General features: G+C 47.0%; 1 protein-coding gene across 2 annotated transcripts in view; it reads left to right on the top strand.

Moving 5' to 3' along the window:
* Positions 1-3,733: 3,733 nt before the first annotated feature.
* The window catches only part of AHCTF1 (AT-hook containing transcription factor 1), a 289,329-nt gene continuing 287,062 nt past the window's right edge, over positions 3,734-6,000 (top strand). For both annotated transcript variants that reach the window (XM_040429321.1, XM_040429320.1), the window contains exon 1: positions 3,734-3,868. The gene's annotated coding sequence lies outside the window, so the exon portion shown is untranslated. The remainder of the gene's footprint in view (positions 3,869-6,000) is intronic.

The following is a 6,000-nucleotide window of genomic DNA, read 5'->3' as shown; positions in this document are numbered from 1 at the left end:
GTACTCAGAGTCAATAAAGCTGGCCGCTGAACCAGAGTCAATAAAGGCCTTACCTGACCATTTATTAACCCCCAGAGATATTGTTATAGGTACCAAAAGCTTACATTTCGTAATATCAGGGTGTACCTGGTCTTTAGGTTGCCTTGCCTTGGGAGACTTAATGGAGAGGGCCTTCTTAGGACACTGGTTGATCCAATGGTCAGGATCTCCGCAGTAAAAACACACTCCACGTCTGCGGCGCAGATTCCCTTGAGTCATGCCGACCTGCATGGGTTCTTCGGTAGAGACCTCAGCATTGTTTCTGGGATAGACCTCAGGCTGGACCACCACCTGAGGAGAGAAGTGTCGTTCCTGTCGTCTCTCTCTAACCCGCCGATCAAGTCGGACTACAAGGGTCATCCTCTCCTCTAGAGTCTCTGGAAGCTGATAACTCACTAGAAGATCCTTTAAGTTATCAGACAGACCTGAACTGATTCTTAAAGGGGACCTTTCACTAGAATAAAAAATCTAAACTAAGCATACAGACATGGAGAGCGGCGCACAGGGATCTCCCTGCACTTACTGTTATCCCTGGGCGCCGCTCCGTTCTCCCGGTATAGCCTCCGGTATCTTCATATGTTCGGCTCCACCCAGTTGAACCTGCCGGCGTCTCCTTCTCCCATGCTGTAGCGCTGGCCAATCGCAGCGCTCAGCTCATAGCCTGAGAGAAAAAAAAACCTCTCAGGCTATGAGCTGAGCGCTGCGATTGGCCAGCACTACAGCATGGGAGAAGGAGACACCGGCAGGTTCAACTGGGTGGAGCCGAACATATGAAGATACCGGAGGCTATACCGGGAGAACAGAGCGGCGCCCAGGGATAACAGTAAGTGCAGCGAGATCCCTGGGCACCTCTCTCCATGTCTGTATGCTTAGTTTAGATTTTTTATTCTAGTGAAAGGTCCCCTTTAAGTGCTGGTTCATTCCATCCTGATGGAACACACCACCTTCTGAATTGGGTGCAATACTCCTCCGCAGGTAGATCGCCCTGAACCAGAACCTTTAGAGCAGTCTCGGCTACCAGTGTCCTGTCTGGTTTATCATACAGGGTACCCAGGACCTGAAAAAAAACCTCCACTGATGTTAAACAACTGGCGTCAGCAGGTAAAGAAAATGCCCAGTCCTGGGGATCACCCTGTAACCGGGAAATGACAATGCCCACGCGTTGACTCTCAGGGCCAGAGGGGCGCAAACGGAAAAAAAGTTTACAATTTTCTTTAAAGGAAAGAAACTTCTTCCGATCTCCAGAAAAGGGCTCAGGAAGCTTAATCTGGGGCTCTAAATGCGGACTGGAGGCCTGAGGGATGGAAGTACCTTGTCCTAGCTCAAAATAACAGAATTTCTCCCCTAGCTCCTGCACCATCTGCGTCAGGTTAGAGACATGGTCAGTCAGCGTCACCAGAGGATTCATGATACAGTGGTTAGGTTACGGCCTGTTAATCTGTGACGGTCACGTACACTACACACAGGGGGGACGATAGTGACCACTGCGCTCCACCCTCACCCCTGGCCCTGCCTACTTGCCTCACAAGTCCTAATGACAGGGGACAACTAGACGGCAGTCTCTAACTTAGGATACGTGCTGGGAAGACGTGAACGGACCGGGTAAATACCTAGAGAGCTACGCAGTACTAAGGAATGAGCAGAGAGTAGCCGAGGTCAAATACCAGGAGAGAAATGAAGTACAACAGGAGTCCGCGAAGAATCGTCAGGTGGAAGCCGGGGTCAGGATACCAGGAGAGATGCGCAGTACAGGAGGAGCAGGCAAAGGATCGTCAGGGAACAGGATCAGGTGAGTGTTCAGTAGTCCAACAAATAGCCAGGAACCTAGAATTAACAGGCAACCTGTGGCCAGCAGGCTGCCTGTATTTTTAGTAGGGGTCTGAGGGTCATGTGACGTGGCCAGCGTCACATGACCGACAGACAAGTCGAGCACCTAGGAGCAGGGAGCCTCCCAGCTAGCAAAGCCGCCCTGGGAACGAGGCCAAACACAGATCCTCGCTCCCGAAGCTAAGCAGCAGGTCTGCGGCTGATGGGAGACCGAGTGCGCCTTTGGCGCCCCGTGACACTATGGGCATTCATTTTGGCTTCATTATAGTCTATGGGCATTCTTGGTGTCATTCACACTTGTCATTTCATAGAAAATAATAATAATCCCACCTAATCTCAATTTATATCAATGCTACTGTGCTTGGAGAGTATGCCTGCTAAAGATTTATTAGATGTCTCATATGGTTCTCTTCTCCATGGCCTATCTTTCTTCCCATTATATTCTATGGACATTCCATTGTGCTATTCACCTGTCATTCCATAGAAAACAAGAAAAATCCAGTTATTTCAATTGTAAAAGATGTTACTGTACACGGGGAAGATATGTGGTAAAGGATACATTTATATTTTTTTTTAGATTTTTTATCTGATACTTTGCTTCCCATTATACTCTATGGGCATTACGTTTGGCTTCATTATACTCTATGGGCATTACGTTTGGCTTCATTATAGTCTATGGGCATTCTTGGTGTCATTCACACTTGTCATTTCATAGAAAATAATGATAATCCCACATAATCTCAATTTAGATCAATGCCACTGTCCTTGGAGAGTATGCATGCTAAAGATTTATTTGATGTGTCATATAGTTCTCTTCTCCATGGCCCATCTGTCCTTCCATTATACTCTATGGGCATTCCATTGTGCTATTCTCTTGTCATTCTATAGAAAACAGGAAAAATCCAAAGTTATTTCAATTGTATAAGATGTTACTATACACGGGGAAGATCTGTGGTAAAGGATAAATTGATATTTTTTGCAGATTTTCCTATAAATTATCTGATACTTTGCTTCCTATTATACTCTATGGACATTACGTTTAGCTTCATTATAGTCTATGGGCATTCTTGGTGTCATTCACACTTGTCATTTCATAGAAAATAATGATAATCCCACCTAATCTCAATTTAGATCAATGCTACTGTGCTTGGAGAGTATGCCTGCTAAAGATTTATTTGATGTGTCATGGTTCTTATCTCCACGGCCCATCTTTCTTCCCATTATACTCTATGGGCATTCCATTGTGCTATTCACCTGTCATTCCATAGAAAACAGGAAAAAATCCAAAGTTATTTCAATTGTAAAAGATGTTACTATACACGGGGAAGATCTGTGGTAAAGGATAAATTGTTAATTTTTGCAGATTTGCCTACAAATTATCTGATACTTTGCTTCCCATTATACTCTATGGGCATTCCGTTTGGCTTCATTATAGTCTATGGGCATTATCTTCCCCTGTCAAACTCTATGGGCATTCTATTCTGTCATTCCTTTTAGTATGCCCCACGTTTGGGCGGTAAGTACCGTATGTCCATACAGCACTGGCTGACAACACCCAAAACGTGCACCAGTCTGCAGGAAGACGTTTACAATTTGTCACTTTATATAAACTCAACCCAAATAAGCCCCAGACCCAGACCGCAGCCACACTACGCAACATTATGACGCCTTCCGTACAAACTACAAGTTCCCGCCATTACTGTGATTTGAGAGACGTAAGTTACGGGACCACGCACTGTCTGACGCATTACTATACAACACGCCCCTCAAACCAAATGAGCCAATCAAGCAACCGTTTGGAAACCACGTCTCATTCTTCCATCGGCTGTACCGAGAACCTTTGCATGACTTCGTGACGTCGAACAGAGGAACGGGAAGAGGCGGGGCTTTTCAAACAGAGATGGTGGCCGTGATGATCCCGTGTGTGTAACAGGCCTGCTAGTAGTGTTACATTGGTGTTAGAGGCCCCGTGCGCTGCGGCTGCTGCTAGACGGTCTTCTCGGTGAGCATCCAGTCTGTAAAGAGTGTCACCTGGAGAAGCGGAGCTGACGTCACATGTGGCTGCTGCTGCTGCCATGCACGGTGCCAGGGTGGTGTGACTGGACTTTCAGGGTAGCTCTCTAGGCAGGAGGCGCCACATACCTGAGAGAGACCCTCACATATCTATACCGCTCAGTGGAAGCCCCCATTAACCTAGGCTAGAGCAGTGTTATCAGACTAGAGACCCCGTTACGGACGGACGGACGGACGGACGGACGGACGGACGGGGGGGGGGGGGGGCAAGTGATCACCCTGCTGTTGACTTTCCAGATCACCAGCAGAACTCGGGCTCCATTTATTGCAGCCTGTATGTTGTCAGTACAATGTGGACACGGGTTGTCAGGCGCTTTGGGCATTGTGTTGACAGACTATAGGCTGCTGACAGCCTCTGTAGGGTAACTGGAGAATCTGAGCTCTGCCTGGTAGCCACAAAGTGCACTTTGCCTAAGGGGGTGCACTAGACATAAGGCGGTGTTCTTAACTTAAAGGCTATCTACAGCTTTGGATGCATTTGTGCTATACAGAAATCATTGTGTAATTTGTTGTCTGCATGTATTCTCATACCTTGCAGGCTGCTGTGTCCTGTTCAGTGTGATATCCGTCAGATGAGCTCTGTGATGCTAAAGGAGATGTGGCCATTATTTTCCTAGCAGTTGCCTCGCTGCTGTGGTTCCCCTGGCCAGCCTCTATTGGCCCGGATGTAGCAGTGAGGTCACGTTGACAACACGTGACAGCTACAGCCAGTCACTGGTGATTGGTGGCGCTGATTGGAGTAATACCTGTAGCCAATGCACACCTGGGCTTGTTGGGGTTTAATATTGATGACCTGATGGGTCATCAATTTCTGATTGTTGGGGGTCCCACTCCTGGCAGCCTGTATCCTGTGTGGAGGCAGCAGGGGTGTCATACCCCCACTGGTTACCCCTAAAGACACTCCTGGTTTGGCAAAATGGTGGGCAGGGGGACTAGTTGGGCAGTCTTAACCCCTTAATGCATAATTCTTTGGTCCCTGTGCCAGGATTAATGACGTGGGCGGCAGGGACTGGAAAGACCTACACATGCTGCGCTGATATAGTGCTCCAGAAGAAGAAAAATTTCGTATGACTATTTAAAAAAAATCAATATCAGCAAGCTCTTAAAGGACAGATTAATCAAATTAATTTGATTAACTGGCCAGCCCTTCAGGGAAGTGGTTAAAATAAGTTCTATTTACTGGTTCAAACCCACTCCAGTGCTGCCGCTCTGATCGATCCCGCTTCAGCAGTCATGACATCTTTTCTGCAGTGATTATACGCCCCTATACCACCCATTGCTGCTGTACCCATGGAATGAACAGTAACTGTCAGGTGCGGGCCCCATCTCAAGAACAGGGTTCCTTTCATGAAAGGAGTGAACACCGCACATGCGGCTTTCTCCATTCACTTATGGGACTTCCAAGAGAGCGGGGTCAGTGCCAGCTCGGTGGTCTCATATACATAGCTAACCTTTTAGCGTATTCCCTGCATGTAACACGTGAATTTCTTCTGTTAAATTTACATCCCTTGGCTGTTTCCCTGAATAGGGTGCTGTTATAAGGGGGCAGCATGGGAGCTCTTCAGTGTAGTGACACATTCACTGTTCCACTTCTTGCAAAAAGCCTGCACACACAAAATATTGGAAGCAGAGTACACCTGCTTTATGGCAACTGCAATGTATGGGACTTAAAGGGGTGTTCCACAATATAGATAATAAGGCCCCACCCTTGAGACCCACACTTTTTTTTATTTTAATCCAGTTGGGAGCATATTGATGTTATGTGAAACAGTATGGTATCATATGTGCGGTATACTTTCTGTGCATAAAGACTATTGTAATATGTAACTTAAAAGGGTTTTCCAAGATTTTTTGGGATAGGTCATCGGCACCTGATTGGTGGGGGTCCAACATCCGGGACCCCGCCAATCATCTGTTTTGAGAAGGCACTCTTGCAGCTCACCAAGCACAGTGCAGTACATAGTATAGTGGCTGTGCTCGGTATTGCAGCTCAGCTCCATTTATTTGAATAGTGCTGAGCTGCGCCTAGACCGCGTGACTGATGAATGTGTCGTCACTGGC

Source organism: Bufo bufo, chromosome 4, assembly GCF_905171765.1.
Source record: "Bufo bufo chromosome 4, aBufBuf1.1, whole genome shotgun sequence".
Lineage (NCBI taxonomy): Eukaryota > Metazoa > Chordata > Amphibia > Anura > Bufonidae > Bufo > Bufo bufo.
The sequence above is the reverse complement of the archived record's forward strand: the minus strand, read 5'-3'. Positions and strand labels throughout refer to the sequence as shown.